At 44.4% G+C, this 17,717-nt stretch overlaps 1 pseudogene; it reads left to right on the top strand.

The window, feature by feature from the left end:
• Positions 1-647: 647 nt before the first annotated feature.
• LOC121343355 overlaps positions 648-17,717 on the top strand; it is a 42,452-nt pseudogene continuing 25,382 nt past the window's right edge.

The raw sequence follows: 17,717 nt of genomic DNA, 5'->3' as shown, positions 1-17,717 counted from the left end.
TCGTCATCCGCCGCGGAGCTAAGCGGAGCCCGGGCGCTGCGGGGATGTCCCGGCCGCGCTGCCGGCCCCTCCCGGCCCGGCGGTGCGCGCCTCCAGCCCCTCCGCTCCCCTCGCCACCCAGGGCAGATGGTGTTCGCCGACCGCCCCCACGGGCCCTCTGCATCCTCATTCACGCCGGCGGGGAGCTGCACATCGGCTCGGAGCGCTGCCCCTACGGCTCACGGGCCACGGCCCGCTGCACGGGCGAGCCGCCGAGGGGGCGGCCACGGAGGGCTGCGGGCAGAGGTTCGTGGGCCTGGGTCGCGGCGGCTTTCCGGAGCCGCACGGCTGCCGGGCTCTCCTGGACAGGACGCTGCATCCCGGCCGGCTCCGCCACGGCCCCGGCTCCTCCGAGAGGCGCTGGGGCAGCCGCGGGCTCAGCCTGCGCCTCCTGGACGGCGGCACGGCGCGGCTGCTGCCGGGGCGATCACAGCACCTGCGGCCGGGCTCAGCGCTTTCCTGGCCCCGCAGCCCCGGGCAGAGTGGTGGCGGCCACCCTGGGGGACCCGGCCTGGGCAGCCTCACCCCGGAGAAGCGGCTGCTGCTGCGGGAGCAGCGGCATCGTCCGGCGGCGCTACAGGTGAGGCGGGGGCGGGAGCGGAGCCACCATGGACAGCTCCGCGCTGCCGGGGGCTCGGCCCGACCCAGGGGCGGAGCGGGGCTCGGCCGGGCCCGCGGGCGGAGGGCGGCGGGTGCCCGGGGGGAAGATGCGGGGGGCCACCCGTGCCAGAGGGAGGGGAGCTGGGCCATGCTGCGCGCTCCCTCCTGCCCAAGTTCTCTGCGGGGTGGAGGGCTCGGAATGTCACCGGTTTGCTCCTTCCCCCGTCTCCTTCAGGCAGTCCCGGGCGCTGGTGGGGATTCTCGGAGGGGATCAGCTTTCCAGAGCAGAAGATAAGCAGGAGTATCACGGGAATGGAACAACAGAGTTGGCCATTGCCCAAAGAGATTTCCTCATATACGACGGCACCTGTTTTACTGCTTTCAGTGGATGGATAAAAGGTTCAGTCTTCCCTGAGAATTTCTCCTCTTCTGTTGCTTTGCTCTGCTTTTCCTGTGGCTGCTGTGAATCTGAGCAGTGCAATGATAATCATACCATAGTCTTTGGCTCACGTGGATGTTGACCAAGCTAACAGAAGTACTCTCTCAAAATAATGTTTTGGCTTTCTACAATTTTTTTTTGACATATTTAATGGCTAGAGCACTTCTATCATGCAAAGGGTTATCCAGATCAAAATTAAATCAGTATGCTCTTCATCTAATTGCATGATTCTGCCACGTGCAGCTGTAAAAATAATTGATTGCTTCATTTTTCAGGTGTACCTCATAATGGATTTAAAGTGGAAGAGTCCAAAGGAATAATTCTTCATGTGGTGGATGAAGTTACAAGTTGGTTACCTGGTGACCTGGTATCATCACTGCCAGTACAGACTATTTTATGCATCAGGCTGAAGAGTTTAATCTCCTTTCTTGCCAAGGAAAAAAGATTAAGTGAAAACTGATGGTATGAAATATTTTTATCAGGGTGCTCATTTGTGGTAAATATTTACATTGTCTTGTCTTTTACATTTTACATTTACTTGTCTTTTTAAGTAGTTTTTGTCTCATAAACACAAGGGTGCTTGTGAGAGCTGAAGGCCCTAATTTTATTTCAGGGCTTGAAAGTTTTACCAGAGGCAGCAGTCCTTTGTAGCAGCTTCTGGGATCAGATACTAACAACTGGCATGTCCCCAGACTTGGTGAATGTTTTAATGAAAGGTGTGCATTTGCCCAGAACAGTTCAATAATAAAGATGCTGTGTTCATCCTGAATAATAAGTTTTCCTGTTTCCACAGGCAGCCTACTTTGTCTTCACATTGGAGAAGTCATAGATACTGATATAAGGCAGAGGTTGCTTTTCTGACCAGAAATATACTTATTCAAGGAGAAATGGAAGTCTCCTTTTATGGACAATATCAACACCAGTTTTTCCCTTTTTCATACATTTGGAGGGCACATTAAAGTGAGTAATTTTTAATACATTTGCTTATAGATGGTTTCAGAGAGTTCCTTCCCTGGTTTGTAAACAAATTATATAAATCATCAAATTACCACTGTGTGTGTGGGAAAAAGTATATTTCTGTGTGAAAAGGGGGGAAATTTTTTAGCCTGTCTTGTAAAACTAGACTTGCAATGAGACATTTTCTTCACTATGTCTGCAAAAACATGCCCTTCTAGGGGATTCCCTTCGAGGGGATTCTTTGGCAGCATTGCTGTCAGTAGGGCCCATGCAAAGCTAATTCATAAGATATTACTGAAGGAATTGTGGTTCCTGCAGAGCAAACCTGCTGCTCCCTGGCTCAGAGAAGTGCTGGGTCCCTCCCTGTTGTGCTTTGCCTCCTCTTGGCTGTCTCACACCCCCTGGGTGCAGTCCTGCTGTTGCAGGGGCTTTGTGCAAAGTTGCTCCTGCACCAGGCGCTGGAAACTGAGGAGCTGTGCAGGTCTGGGCTACAATCACTCCACAGCAGAAGCTGCCAGGAAATAGAGCCTGGTGGCACATGCTCCCCCTTCCTGCAGTTGGCAGGAGCCCCGTGTCTGTCACTGCTATTGCTAAACACTGCACATGCTGCTTGGCAGCTGCTCCTTGGCAGCGCCATGCCCGTAGGTGTGCAGCTGCTGGCACACGGCTCTGCAGGTCCTGAGCTGCTGTGGGTGCAAACAGGGAGCTCACACTTCCTCCTGGGACCAGACCGTGCTTCACTCTGCAAAAATATTGCCTAATGAGAGAGGAAAAAAAAAAAAGCCCAAACCTGTTTTTCTTTTTGTGTGTGTTTCTATTGTAACGCCTTACCTGGATCTACATTTGTCTCAACAGATCCTAAGGAATTTTAGCTCTGTTCGTATGTCAGGAGTGGAACTAAAAAAGCATGGGGCAGCAAATCCTGGGCAGTTACCCTGTGCATTTTCACCTGGCTGAGGATGTGGATGAGAGAGGAGGATATGAACACCCAACATTCCTTGATAACCTGGATATCACCACTGCTTCTCGGGGTGGAACTCATGGCCTTCTGGTAGGAGACACTTTATTAGTAACAAGTTCAGTTCTTTGCATAGTCAGGACTAAATAGCAAGAGCCATCTGTGATGCAAAGAGAAATCAGAATATTGAAATAAGGCATCTTTTTCCCAAGAAATGTCCCGACTTCACCTTTGTTTGAGTTAGGATTGTTCCTCTGGTAGTGCAGTTGTTGAAATAAATGTCAGGTTCTCAGCACAGCCTAATTAATATTATCAGATCAGATACAGTGTGATTAGACACAGGGAAATCCTTGCCATAGTAATTCTGGACAGTTTGTGATAATGGGAACTTTCATTTAAAATTAAAGCAGTATAAAGTATAAATTGAGCTGACTGAAGCAATGGACTTTTAGTTTGCAATGAGATAAAAAAGACAGGGCTTGTTCAAGTCAGGGTAACATGAAATATATCCCAAAATGTTCATGTGACAAAGGGAATGAAATATGAACAGAACAGACCCAAATGGTCACTTCAGTGCCAGGAAAGTCCTCAGGAACTTGGCTTTGACCTAGATCTCACAAGGGCATTCTGAACTTAGACAAAAAGGTCACAACAAAAGGCATACGTGTTTAAGCTGAAAAAGAGAGATTCCTGCTCCAGTCCCAACATGCCCAGTTGCTGTGTGCTCTGCAGGACCCTGAGTGATATTTTGGTGGCTGTGAGCATTTCCTCATTCACTGGGTGGGTGCTCAGGCTGACACTCCCTGACCTCCTATGTTTTTCCTGACAACTTTTTCTCAGTCCTGTAAGGACTGAAAAAGCTCTGTAAGACACAGAACAGAGATGTGCTCCATGTGTGAAAGGGTCCCCTGAAATAATGTATTCATGAAAATGCAATATAGAACCTGTACAACACAGGAGCATTCTTCATTATCATAAACTTGATTTATATTGTCCAGACACTGAAAATTTTTGATTGCCTTCTCATATTTGTGATTTTCTCTGTCTGTAGAGCCTAATTCTGAGTACAGAGTCCTTAGGTTGATAGGAGGCTTGTCCAGTATGTGGAGATGTAGTTTAGCTTTCTTTCTTCCCCTTTGGTATTAAACCTCTGGAATTGAAGTAATGTGTCTGGGATGAACAAAAAGCCTTATGATAATATTGGCCCTTAGAAGAATGGTGTATGGTCTTGCTCTTTATCAGAAGGGAGGTACTCAAGGGTTTATCTGCATGTGTGGGGAGCAATAGAGCAACCAATAATCCAAGTGAGCCCTGGTGACCCTGAGGGCTTGGAGTACTTGACTCAGTGAGAAGATTTTATAGTAAAGATTAAACATGTGATTCTTTGAAAGACTCATGTGGCTTTGATCTATAGTCATTAAAATGAAGAGCAGCTAAGTTAAAATGTAATAAACAGCCTTGCTTTAAAAGAATTTAAAATAATGTGCAGTTCCAGAGAGCAGCATGTGTATCAGAGCAAGGCAGTTAAATAACACAGACAGGCACCTGCTTCAGCATCAGATCATGAAATTCCAGCCCTTGGGGCAGAGATAACCAGAGAGGAGGTTTCCCCCCTCCCATCCTGAGGTTTTAGAGGATGTAATTTTAGACGTACATTGCCAGGGTGGTTTGTGCTCCACTGTGTGTGGGTCATGCAGGGCTGTCTGCACTCCCTTCTCCATCTGCTGCTGGGTGCCCGGCTGTGCTGCTTTGTGAGCCAGCAGCAGCTGGGGTTCCTCGGGAGGCTGGGAGCAGGCTGGGATGTGCCCGGTGCTGGGCACATGTCAGGCGTGTGCCGACTGCTGGGGTCTGCCACAGATAACGTTGCAGTGCATAAAGGTCACCAATATTGTGTTGCTGGACTATTTATAATTCAGTGTTTGGAGGTGTCTTAATCATCTGGTGCTGGCCACAGCAGCGAGGCTGCAGCTTGTGCTGGGAACAGTGTTTTGTGCTGGCACATACAGTAAAATGCCAGTGCTGCAAGTGGGTGCTTTTCCAGGTTTGGGTTTTCTATCAGTGATGTGCTGGAATTGATCAGGTACTGGGGTTTTGTTCTGATGGCATGGACACTTATCTCTGAGTGCAAATGTAAATGATCTTTAAATCACATTAGTCCTGGTCACGTGAGTGGTCACTACGGTTTTGTGTGTGTAACTTTTCAGAGCTGCCATGCAAGCCTGAAGCTGGGACTGATCATATTAATTGAAGCTAAAATCTGGTTTTGGATACAAGTTTCAGGCAGCCCTCTGAAACACAATTAGCTAAGCTGCAGCTAAATGCAGAAGAATGAAACCCTACAATTGAAATGCCGTTTAAAACAATGAGCAGTTTCTTGCTGCAGTTTTCTGTTCAAAGCTAGTCTTCCACAGCCTCCTTCTGCCCTTCATTTGGGAGGGTGGAAGTGGCCAGGCTTACTGATCTTAGCAGGCTGGCAGGGACGCTTGCATTTTTGTCTAAATCCATTTCCTATTTGTGTTTCCAAGCCTCAGCTGGCTGGGAGGGACATGCTCACTGTCAGTTCTCTGTCACTGTCCCTGTGGCTCACTCCAAGGTGCTGCACCCTTGTGTAGGGTCCTCCTGCTGGATTTCCAACACTCAGCCAGGAGGAACTGGGTACCTGTGTGCCTCATTTTGTTGTGCCTCATGTTTAACTCTCTTTTGGACACCTCATTGAGGCAGAAACAAGAGCACCAGATGACAAGTTTGAGGGGTGACTGCCAGGAAAACAATGAAATCCAGCAGAGCTGGACCTATGGGGACTATAGTGTTTGTGACTCCAGATGTTATGTACAGTTGCAGCCCATCAAGGGGAAATTACAGGATATGATTCCACCAAATGGATTTATTTCAAGTATCCCTCTGTATACAAAAATAACGTAGTAGGTTAATATTAGTTAATCTTGCAGTCTTGCACAGACAACTGACGTCAACAGGAATTTTGTATGCCTCAAGAGGGAATATATATGCTGACAGGGATCATTTGAGTACAAAGTTAAGGTTTCTGTAAGATTTAGTAACAAATAGCTGGTATTTTAACTAGCCTGATTTAGTATTTACATTTAAAAGAAGGATTTCTGAATTTATCTTCATAAGACTGTACATCAAAGGAGGCTTGTGCTAAGCCCTTTTGGTCAAATTAGGGTTTAATGCAATATCCCTGAGCATGTCAATTAATATTAAATAGGCTGAAATAGTAAAATACCATCTCTACCCAAGATGGTCACTACAGGAAAGAAGTGGCCCTGCACCTCCTGAGAATGGAGGAGAAAGAACATGAATCTCGTTAATATAAATTACTTTGCATGGTGCATTTTAAAGAATATCTTGTTTAATTTTGGAAATGTTGCAGTCATAAAAATTCCTAGATTAACCATGCTGATTTGTTGGTTTATCGTGTGAGACACACTTATCTTTATGCATCTTTATGTAGATATTTACTCTATGACACTGAATCAAATATTCTCTCTGAGAGCTGAGGGTATTTTTAAATCCAGTATTCTGCAATTTCCCCTTAATTATGCATGTAATCTTCCTCAGAGTAGTTTTAAGACCAGTCCACAGTGATGCACACTGCCTGTAGTTTGGGTCAGCTCCAGGACTGATGGAGGCACCTCTCAGTGACAGAGGATTAGCAGTGTTTTCATACATGATCTTTATTACTTACTTACAAAAGATGTTATCCAATGAAATAAGACAACAGATGCATTTATATTTATATCTGGCTTCTGTGTGTATCACTACTGATCTCCCCTCTGAAGACACACTCCTTACTGGGACAAACATCAACATTTTATCTCCTTAATCTTCTTCCTAATGGGCCACTTGTGGCTTGCAAGAATATTTGGGTTTTGTTTTTTCATGTAGAAGCTTCATAAATTCATAGAGTATCCCTAACTCCTGCCACTGCCCCTAAAGTTTCAAAAAACAGACCAGAAGTTTCACTTTTCAGATATTTTCCAAAGCTTCTTAACTTAAAAATAAAATCCCCAACCCTTGGATTTCCTTCAGCTGCATTGAGCAGAGCATGGATTTTGTGTTAACGTTCACATATAATTTACAATAGGTTCAGCATGTGGCTCCATAAATGACCACGTCTGACATTACTAGATGGTTTATTTTCCTTAAAGAGTGTCATTAAAAGGTTGTGTGGAATTTTAAAGTCAATAGGAGAGTTGTGGCTCAAGTCCAGGGCAGTGCTATGAAAATGTATCCCTTCCTGTTTGGTAACTGCTTAGGATCATTTTGATTTTGATTTTTCAGGGCTGTCAGCACATTCTGGATTGCAAATCCAAACAACAACTTAATAGAGAATGCAGCGGCTGGTGCTCAGGTAAAACCATTTAATAGCAGAGCCATGCTTTGCCTCCACTTCCCAAATATTCTACACTTATTTATTGATATCAAGAGCAATAAGTTTTTAGTAAGACATAGAATTTGGATATGTATTTTTGCAACATTTGTTAAGAACAAATATTTGCCTACACTTCTCCACTGATTTCTCTTACAATTATGCCAGGAAATAGTGTGTAATATCTCTTTGAAAATATTGATTTTTATTAGTATTTAACAGTTATATGCTCAATAAAATTTTATATTTCTATATATGAATACATACTCTCTCCTTATTATTATATCTTCTGTTTACCCAAAACATATTTGTATTTTATATATCTGTACAGACCTGACTGTTTTCTAATAAACCACCTGAATTTTACCCACAATAAATGCATTTTTAAAACCTTGTGTGTGCCCTGGGGACCTACAGTGCATGCCAAAGGCTAAGCTGGGAGGTGTTGGAGTTATGGGCTGCTGTGTGTCCCACAGGTTGGACAGGCTCAGGTCAGAAATCTGACCAGCACTGTGAGAAAAGCTAAACTCCCAGGGTAGCCTGTGTCCCTGATTGCAGTGCCCCATTTCTCACACCTCCCTTTGCCTTTTAGGATGTTGGGATATGGTGCCTCTTCCACCGGGTCCCCACCAGACAGTCTGAGGGAAAATATCCAGAGGGACATGCTGAACACCCCCTGGGAGTGTTTTACAGCAGAGCCCACTCCAGCTTCAAGGCAAGTGATGGTTTTTATGTTTCTGTCAATACAACAGCATGGCACTGACTGTGTGTGCTGCTCTGTGAGTGCTTGTGGGTGTCTCACGTTTTGATAAAGGGCTTTTTAACACTGTAACAAGACACAATCTACTTTTGGGGGCCCTGTTTGTTCTGAATATTAAAGAGGGAGCTGAGGGGAGTAGAGGTCCCGTTCCAGGAGCTTCACTTGGGTGGCTGTGTTAGAGGGAATGTGCCCAGGCTATGAGTACACCTACTTCTAAGCGAGATTTAAGGACAGACAGGCAGGATTCTCAGCACTGCTGTTGACCACAGTGATGCCAAGATGTAAGGGGATGAGGGAAAGTAATTTGTGCCAACAACTGCTCATCACCTCTGGAAAATGAGACCAAAAATTCAAAGGTAGTTCCAAGAAAAACACTTTCCCCCAAATATACTGTTGACATGAAAACATAACCTGTAAGACATAAAAAGCATTTAAAACTTATTTCTCAATTTTCTCAATAGAAATTGGTTTTGTTTGCTGTGCTTTGTATATTTTACCTCTTGGTCCATGGCAGCTGCTGCTCTAGCCCAAAGCCTGTAAGTTGGCTGCAGCAGCTCATGTTCTCTTTTGACTGTCAGGGGACCCATTACTCCTTATTTAAAGCCTTAATTCTTAACAACACTCTTTTTCCAAAAAGTTATCAAGAGCTTGGCAGGGTCCCTTATTGCTTTCTGTGAGGGAGGGAGAGTGGGAGTTCAGAGCCTTGCTCTGGGTCAGCAGAGAGCCCAAGATGCTGATGCAGAACATCTGGCAGGGCAGGCTCTGTCCTGGCTTCAGCGTGCTGCATCCTGTGCTCATGTCCTGCTGAGCAGTGCCAGGGGACACCGAAAGGGAAAGGCAAGGGAGAGCCCTGGCTGCTGCTGCTCCTGTGCCTGCACGCACTGGCTGCCCAGCTCATTGACAAAATCTGCCATCTTTGGTCCCTGTTGAGAGATCTGCTAAAGTAATTGGTGTGGTTTCCAGGCTGGTTTCTTTATTGGCAAAGGAGTAAAGACAATGAGAGGCTGAAGATCCCAGGGAGTATCTCGCTGTTGATAAAGCCAGGTGAGCACACGCTGCATGGCTGGTGTTTTGGATAGCTGTACTGCAGCTTGGCTTCTGCATTGCATTTAGCAGATCATTAATGCCTCATTATGGCTGGAGCGTCTGAAAAAAAACACAAGCTTTCTCTGATGTGCAGAGGCAACTATTCCATAGCTATGCACTAAATTGTTTGTGTTATTGCTGGCCAAAAAGGACACCCATGCACTTGGAGTTGTGAGGACTAAGCAGTGAAGCATGTGGAAGGGGATCCAGATCCCATTAGTGCATTAGTGGGTTTGTGAACTCTAATATTTATTACTAATTGCTTAGAAGAACTCACATCTGAAAGGTGATGTAAGAGGCTGCTGAGACTGGTCTGGGATTAATGAGGAAAATAAATGGCCTCAAAGGTTTTTGTCAGCTGCCTTTTGCAGAGTGGAAGCAGGTAAATTAAGGCCATTTTCTGCCTCACTGCAGTCCTATGGGTCTGTGTGAGGAAGTTGAGAGAAATCAGCTGCTGCTCCTGGTCAAGCCTTGGCTTTTTCTCTCCTCCACCATACCTTATCAAAATGATGTTCCCATAAGGCTGAAGGGAAAGGATGACTGTGTGTCCCTTGTGACACCCCTGCCAGGGCCACCCCCTCGGGCACCAAGGAGACACGTGCCTTTGTACCCCAGCTGGAAGAAGTAGGAGGTGAAGGTAGAAAAAACAATGGTCATTTTTTCCCCATACATAGCAGAAATCTACCCTTAACAGCCACTGTGGCAAGAAATAGCCAGGGAGCCATTTAGATGTGCCCAGTTCCCAGGGAGAATCTTTTTGCTTTTGGCAGCTTCTCCTTCAGCAGCTACAGAAGCATCTGGGGGTTTGGGCTGTACCTGCAAGGAGAGCAGCTCCAATTACTCCGTTAGCTTTGCTGAATGAGATTCTTGAAAGTGGCTAATTGATTTTCCAGCACCAACAGAGGGATTCTCAATGGGGCCTGTAAGGACATCTACAAAAGGATCTGAGTGACTTGGGAAAAATATTTTCTATGCCTCTAGACAGAATCAAATTAAGGAGTAGCTGTGGCCCCATTGGTGTCTAGTGAGAAATCACCTGCTCACTTCACCTGGGCCAGAATTTCATCCTTACGAATGTTTCTTGTTTTCTGCTTTACACCAAAGCTCAAAAGTGAAATCAGGCTAATATCCTGACTCTGATTCAGGGCATATCAGCTCTTTAGAGCCATCCTGCCAATAACTGGAAGACAAAAAAGATCTACAGGGCATTACTGCCTCTGTCTGAAGTTAATCCTGTGTCCCCTGTGTTGCATTCAGGTTTTGCCCACATCAAGATACTGATGCTGAAAAGCCACGAGTTCCTGCCATGATTGATGGTCTTATTGCTCTTAAAAATAATGACCACAGGGCCTGGGCCGGCGGTGATGACATTATTTTCTGCAGCACAGGGTGGGTTACTGTTGTACCATTCCCCTCACAACAGGCATAAATAGGTCTGTAGGCCATATTTGCTGCAGACATTCCTCATCATTTACACCCTTGTATTTCCTTTGTCCCAGGTTTTCAGACAATAGAACTGGACTCACTCTGGCAAGGTAATTTCTTAAAATAGGTCTTCAATCCATTTTTTTCCCCCAGTGTAACATGCTCAAGAATGGAAACTGAGACACTCCCCTGCTAATTAGTGTAAGACAGGAGAAAAACTTACATTTCCCCTCTGGACCACATCAACTCTTCCCCGGGCAGCCATAAAATGCAAGGGGAAATTTGGCCTTTCATTCTCTTTGCCTCAGCATGCCTGGGGAATACATGATAATTGCTGAATATTTCCTGCTGAACAGGAGGTCCTGGACAGGAGGTCCTGGTGCTCAAGCACAAAGCTACCTTGTCACCAACTTGCTGGTTTCTAAACATGCTTTAGAGCAGGTTGTTCCAAATTAAAGACACAAATTCTACTGTGGTAGAATGTGTCTGTGGTGTAATTAGAAATGTTAATTAATTGGTGTGCTGTGCTGCATATTTACATGGTGTTTCTTTGCCTGCAGTGATGGGACTTTCCCAACAGACAGCGGCTCCAGCCTGGAGGTTACATGTTCCATTTTTGTTGGAGAAAGCAGCAACTTTGGCTCCCAGGGAGGCCAAAACAGCTACTGGGGAAAAGGGGCAAATGGAGAACACACAACACTGCCCAGAAACAAGTGAGTTATTCTTCTGCCATTTCTTCTTGGCGTTAGCTTACGGTAGAAGAAAAGCCCCAGGAATTAATGTGGCTACCAATGAGTAATTTACACCAGGTGCTTAAATTATTGTTCAGGCCAGAAATAATAAGCATCCAAATAAACGTACTCTTCAGGCCAACAGCTTGAGAGCATTCTTGACTGAATGTGTTTGAATTAGTTTTCTCCTTGGTTTATTAGTCAGTGGAGAATGGATTAGAGAATCTGATTTATGCCAAATGGCTCTTGTGCGGTGCTTCAGTGGTGCAGCACCAAGGTGCTTGTGTTTAAATCTCCTAGGACATTCCCTATCTAGGGATTCCAGATTTATGATGGCTCTGTCAGGATGGGAAGATACACTTTCACCAAGTTCACCCTGACTGTTCACAGATACTCAAGTGCCATCGGGTTCTTCACGAAAAATCCCTGGCAGATCAGCCCCCAGAACAATGTGTCACAGATCCTGATGGAGAAAAGTGTAAGTGAGAGAAGCAGAGATGTTTGCTGTTAGATGTGATAGGTTTTGAAGTTTTTAGCAGTGGTGAGAGATCTATCCTAGAGCAGGATTTCCAAGCAGAGGTGTGTGTTTCATTGGTGCATGCCATCAATTAATTTCAAAACCCTTTTCTTCTTAGTAAAGAAGGTTCTTTATAAGCAAGTAAAATTTGATATCTTATGCCTGGGCAGACATACACAAAGGAATCTGCACTGGAGAAAGGTTTCACCTTGTAATCAGAACACCCAGAACACAAACCTTAGGTAGTGCAGAACTGCCAGCTGCTGAGGACCTGGTCTCAGAGGTTGAGAGGATCACACAGAAGATATCAGGAGCCAATAAGCTGCAAAAGAATTCTACAGAAATAGCAAATGCACTGAGAAGCAAAGCCATGACCCATTTTCTGAGATCAGCTGTGAAATTCCTGTTGTGCACAACAGGGACTTCCCTTGAGCTGTGACAACAGAAAGGGGCTCTGTATCTCTGCCTTGGCAGAAGCTGGAGAATGCTGAGCAATTCCAGTCCTTGTCCTGGATTCCTGCAGGGTTCATGACCCTGGACACTTGGCTTTGGAAATGATGGATTGCACCTGGCTCTCTCCAGGAATCATGACCTCCTTGGCTTTTTCCAGACAAGGGCCATAGTTGTTAGGATGTCCATGAACTGCAGTAACTTTGGATTGAGGTTTGGCTTTACCTTGATGAAAATTTCCATTGCTCTGAGATTGACCAGTATCACTCCCTCTGGCAAGCAGAGAGTTTATCTGTCCCCTCTCTGGTACACTTCAGACCAACAACCAGGGGGTATTTCATGAAAGGATGTTGATTGCAGTCACTTGACTGCTCCCCTGAGTAAAAAACATGGTCTCTGTGCATTTCTGTGAGAAGATATTAATTTCCTTGGATGCTTTATGGACCTTTGGAACAAGTATAAGGGGTAATTTGCTGTTCCTTCTTCATGTGTTCCCTTGGGGAAATGGTTATAAGATGGTCATGGGGAACATTAACAAGAATCAACACGGAACAGGGGAGGGGAGCTTAGAGAAAAAATGTTTGATCAGTGAAGTGGAAGAGAGTGGAAAATTTCCCCCAGTAAAGGCTGTAGGACTGTCCACCAGAATGGTTTCAGACAGGTGATATCTATGCACATTGGCAAAGGGTTTATTATACCTTGAATGGCTGAAAATGCAACTCTTTAATACAGCCACAACATTTGAGGCCAATGAGCCTGCTGAATATGCAGCATTGTCTGTTTGATCTCAATAATTATTTATTATTTGTATATTTCCAAGAAAATATCAACTTCTGAAGCTGGTACTTTGCCAACTTAAAAACCATGTATGTTTGTAAGCACCTGCATCCCAGGAGTTTTCACTCTGATTCTATTTTATCTGAATTGAACCCAGATGTGCTACATCTGATTTTATACTTGTAGAATCACAGACAGTTTATTTTTTGTTGTTGTGGTTGCTCATTGCTATATGGGGTAATATATCTTTGCCTAGTTAAGATAGAGCCTGTCAACCATTTTAATTAATTTTCCATCTTCAGGCTTCTTAGTTTTATTAGCCATTTTATTAGTTTTTAAAGGATGGCTAAGTACTAATTCCCTAAAGTACAATCATTTTACTGTTGTTCTTAAAGAAGAAATTAAGCATTACTGCAAGTTGTACAGTGATGACAAAACTATTAGTCATGCTGAAGGATAATTGTATAATTAATCAGACTAATCAGCAGATTTGTTAGACAACAAAATAATAAAGCCAGTCAGGTCTTGTTTAATTCCAGCATAAAAATAACAGTGAAGCAGAACAGAAGACCTAAATGCTACACTCCACACAAAGGATTCCAATTGTCTATCCACTGACAAAGCTGAATCTCACATATTATCTATGCATTTATCCATTGCAATATTGTTGCTGGGCTGGTTTGTTTGTTTTGAGAAGAGTGCTTTTAAAAAGTTATTTCAAAGCAGTGGAAGCAGCAGTTGGCTGTAACCCACCTGAGGGTGCCTGATGCTGTGGTCTCCTGTATCTCTGTCAGTCAGCAGGATCTGGAGAGCTCAAGGAAGATGTCCCAGCCCAGAACCAAGCCATGTCCACACACAGGTGCTTAAGAAGACCTGACATGTCTCTTTTTAGTCATAAAAGAGCCACCCATTGACCCCTCTGTCCCTCTGGGGCACAGAGTGAGGTGGGGAGCAGGAGCAACCACCTGCAGCAGGTGCAGGACTCCCAAATTGTCCCAGCTCACATCCACTGCTAAATGTCCCTCTGGTCATTGTGTCCCTGCAGCCAGGAGTTTAGGGTGGGTTCCATCCTATCCCACTCCTACCTGTGCCAACCCTACCTCATCTCAGGAATTGCTTCTGCCAAAGAGATCCCCGTGCTCTGTGTTGGGTGGGTTTGTGGTGCCCAGGAGAGCTCACAGGGGCTGTACTGACCCCTGGCCATGGACTAGCCACAGCCACGGGATTGCAGTCCAGCCTGGCTAAGAGATGGGCACCTCCTAATGTTGACTTTGCTATGTTTAGCCTGTGTTTTAGCGCTGGGTTTCTGTGTCAAAGCACACATTTGCAAACAGCTCATGATGGGAAAAAGAAAAGCAGACAGTTAGTTGAAGTCTGTTATTTCCTGAAATAGAGGGGAGAAAAAAACCAGCTCCAAACCTAAAGAGACTTCTGACCAAAGGGAACTTGGCAGGGACAGGGTTTGCATCACTCCAGCAGAGGTAAAGCCATGGGGACAGAGACCTTGGGTGGTAAATGAGAGGAAGATTCCCACTGGATGGAAATGGTTTTATTAAAATGATAGCAGTGATACAGTGAGATGTCTTTGTTGGCAGCTTGTGCAAACACTTGAATGTTACAAGAAGTTAGTAATTAATACAATGATTTCCAGCACCTTATTGTTTTTTAACATAGAAAGTGCAGTCATCAGGGTTCCCTGCAGGTGTGTTAGGTGTGCTGCCTTTGGGCAGGTTGAGTTAGCACATTCTTAAGAGATTACAAAGAGAACACTGCCAGGCTTCAGACAGGTAACTCAAGTATCCTTTAAACCGCGTCACTCAGAGGTAGCCACACCTAGTGAAAATTAGGTGTGTGAATAGCAGTGTGCTATCCAGACATGACCTGTCTCTGCACCTTCTTCTAGCTCCTTCCTAGCTCCATGTGAACAAACCTGAGGAGCAGAGTCTTTGTTCCTGTGTGCTCACTTAGGAAAAATCTCACACTGCCACAGCTGTAACTGCAAACTCAGTTGCACTCCTATCTCACAGTGTTACCAAAGTAAGGTAACCTTGAAGCTTATACAAGAAGTGACTGCTCATTAAAATTTCCACTTTAATTCTGACTTTCAGACTTTTTAGAGGAGAACGTTAGAGATAAGAATAAAATTAGCACCCAAACTGTCTGCTGCTGGATGGAAACACTGAGAGTGTTGATCAAATGTAAGATGTACTGGCTGTGCCTTCCTCTGGTTTGAAGTGCAGCTGGCTTTGTTCTCCTCCCCAGTGCAGTGCCTGTTTTCATGTGCAGCTCCAGAGTATTTGTAATGGAGTTTTGAGCTGCTGCACAGTGTTTACATTTTTTAATATCTCATCTTTTATAAATTAAAACTCAAGAGAAAAAAGAAAACAACCAACAGCTTTTGGGATCCTCCTAGGCCAAGGCCAAGTAGCCTTTTGGGGAAAAACTTCCTGTGGTGCAGCGAGGAAAGATTTAAAATACCTCAGAAATGCACCTTAGATTTCCAAGTGTTTGAGCCTCCTTTAAAGGAGACTGCCTCAAGTATTTGTTTATGAGATTCATACTTAGTTAAGAAGGTGTCAGAAAATGGTTCTAGGCTTTAATTTCATTTTAAAGGAATAAAGACTTTTATTCTGCAAGCAGTTGTTGCTGCAGGGGTTGGGTTTTATTAAGGCAGTGGACTTGCCATCCAACTCAGAGTCACAATAACCCTCCTATTCTCCTAAGACTTTCTGTTTATTATTGTTAAAATAAAGCCTTTAAAGCCCTTAATAAACTTTCAGCCTAGTCCTGCTGACCCTAATTCTTACTCATGTGCACAGTCCAGTTGAAATGGGTTGGGGTAAATGGAACAAATGACACTCCTTTGGGTTGGCACGATCCCGTGGTTATTTCTGCTGTCTGCTTTTACAGGCATTGCTGCCGGATTCATTCACAGCGCTTGACCTGGAGTAATTATTTTCTTGATTACTTCGGAACTTAATCTTCACACTCTGTAATAATTTCATCTGCAGACGTTAAAATATTCCATGCTTTTTTTGCTGAACATCTGCAGTTTCCTTGCTTTGATGTATTTTCATATCAGGACAGATATTTTTACTTAGCTACTGAAAAATCTTGAGAGCAGAGCTATGCACAATGAGGATGATGCTTCTTCCTGTTATTTCTCTTTCTTAAAAAAAAAAATAAAAATCATGTGATATATTAGAATGTGCATGAGAGCCAATTCTAAGAATTTAAAACTGTTATAAGTTTTATGGGATTTTAGGAAGAATAATTAGAAAAAAATGGCACTGACAGAACGACTTAAAAGGGACACTGAAAAGATATGAGAAAATTCCCCAAATAGCTAGGTTTTTTTTTTTTTTTTTTTTTTTTTTTTTTTTTTTTTTTATTAACAGCTGTGATATTCCTCAGTAAATTTCATAATAATCCAGTGTTTTCCTACATTCTCAGTCATCCTCTTCTTTTGCCACTGTTCAGTTTATTGCTGTGGGATTTCAAGCAACACATGGTGGTGTGGGTGCACTTCAAAGAACCAAAAGTCTAATTTTTGTGGCAATATCTCCTGGGATTAAAAAATGAGAGGGAGGACTAACATGGCTGGCATATTTTCTAAACAGAAGAGACAAAACAAAACTCTGCTCAGACAATGGATCTTCCTAGTTCCAACTCTATCACTGTCAAAACAGTTTTGCAAAGCTGAGTCCTCACTTTGAGCTAAGCAGCGATTTTTCTCCTTATTTTCTCCCCTAGGTTGGACTGAAAGAGCTTTTTGGCAGACCAGGCCAGTGGTTTGGAAACAATGACAGTGGAAATGTGCATCTTCCATGATGAGGATGGCTGGGTGACAGGGCATCCAGACACTTCAGAGGCAGAGCAGACGAGCCCTGCTGCCCCGTGCAGCTCCCTCAGTGTCCCCTGCTGGAATGGGGTGGTCTGTCCTGGAAGTTCCCAGGTAATGGGGCAGCCCAGCCAGCACCAGACACTGCTGAGGGGGGAGGCAGTGAAACTGCTCAGCACTTCTCACACCAAGGGTGAACAATAAATTTGGTATGGCTTTGCTGAAAATTGAAATCCAGCTGGGGGAAAGTTTGGTGTTTTCTTGTTCCAGGCATTTGTCCACACTGCCATGGGGCTCCAGCGGATTGTTCTGGTGAATCAGGTTTCAGCCATGGAAGGTGTTGCTTCTCTGGTACATCCTACTTGTGTTCAGGGTGGTTGAGATGCAAACTCACACCAATTTCTCATTTCCCATGCAGAAATCACAGGCTGAGAGATGGCCTTAGACCTTGCCAGCAGTGAATGCCACAGTCAAACACAGAGGATGAGTATCCTTAAGCTAAAAGAGTTGGATGCATTTGCTTTAGTTGCACAGCAGAGAGCAGGAGTTGCTATTTAAGTATCTAAACACTGGAATAAAAAACCCTGGTGTGTTTTGGCTGGGCAGAAACAGGATTGGGCTCCTATGAAACAGTCCCTTTGAAATAGGGTTTTGTCCTTGGCACTTAGTTTGGCTCTGTGTCTCTAAAGAAATAATTGTCTCTGCTCTGGCAACCTAACAGTTAAATTCAGAGTTGCAAACAAGTAG

Source organism: Onychostruthus taczanowskii, unplaced genomic scaffold (genome assembly GCF_017590055.1).
Source record: "Onychostruthus taczanowskii isolate IOZ18803 unplaced genomic scaffold, ASM1759005v1 scaffold6, whole genome shotgun sequence".
Taxonomy (NCBI): Eukaryota; Metazoa; Chordata; class Aves; order Passeriformes; family Passeridae; genus Onychostruthus; species Onychostruthus taczanowskii.
This window is presented reverse-complemented; position numbering and strand designations above follow the sequence as displayed.